Source organism: Neomonachus schauinslandi, unplaced genomic scaffold, assembly GCF_002201575.2.
Source record: "Neomonachus schauinslandi unplaced genomic scaffold, ASM220157v2 HiC_scaffold_3396, whole genome shotgun sequence".
In the NCBI taxonomy this organism is placed as follows: Eukaryota; Metazoa; Chordata; class Mammalia; order Carnivora; family Phocidae; genus Neomonachus; species Neomonachus schauinslandi.
The window spans coordinates 1-843 of NW_025412084.1; the positions used below are offsets into that span (position 1 = coordinate 1).

The following is an 843-nucleotide window of genomic DNA, read 5'->3' on the forward strand; positions in this document are numbered from 1 at the left end:
AATGTGGGCAAATGCTAACTGGTGCACTTAGCTGAGGGATACAGGACGTTATCACTCCTGCAACTTGTTTTGTGTGTTTCAAAGTGTGTTGGTTGTTTGTGGTGTTTTTTTTTTAAAGAAGTGACTGGAAGTTCCAAGTTCTCTTGAGATGGAGATTCTGAAAGTGAAACCTTAGGTTTCTGAGGTGAGAGGAGTCTCTGTTCGGGCTCACCCAGCTCTCCTCTCCGGGCGTGGGAGTTCGCACGGACCCTGGGGCCTGACCTCCTCGGCATTTAGGGACTGAATGCAAAACAACATTCCCTGACCGGGAATCGAACCCGGGCCGCGGCGGTGAAAGCGCCGAATCCTAGCCACTAGACCACCAGGGAGCTACTTATCTGTTATTTTTAAGAGATACAAGTACCCTCTGCGTTAAGCGGTTTCCTGTCTGCTCGTTCTTCTGGGTGACCCACACCCCTCTCAGGAATTGTCCCCTAAGGCCATTCCCTACCTGCTCTCTCAATAAAAAGAGCCCCACAGGGAAGACCTTACACTGTGGGGGACAGCGGTCCCGCCCCGAGGCCCGCCAGGTCCACGAGCGCCGGCACCAGTCGCCCCGCCCGGCCGCCGCTCAGAGCTGCCTTTGCGAGGGGGCCGCGTGCGGACACGACGTCGCGGGGAGGACGGGGGAGGGGAGGCGCCCGGCGTGAGACCCCGGGGTCCCCAACATCACCAGGTGGACTCCGGGGGACGCAGCAACCGAGGCGGCGCGGACCGAGACCGCTTTCGGGAAGGTTCGGCGGCCCCGAACTGGACCCGGGGTCTTCCCCCTAACGACGCGCCGCCCTGCGCTTCCACCCTACC

At 59.8% G+C, this 843-nt stretch overlaps 1 non-coding gene across 1 annotated transcript; it reads right to left on the minus strand.

Annotated features, from left to right (window-relative positions):
• Window positions 1–296: 296 nt before the first annotated feature.
• Window positions 297–368, minus strand: TRNAE-UUC. The gene has a single exon. It is a non-coding gene; the product is annotated as a tRNA-Glu (tRNA).
• Window positions 369–843: the final 475 nt, after the last annotated feature.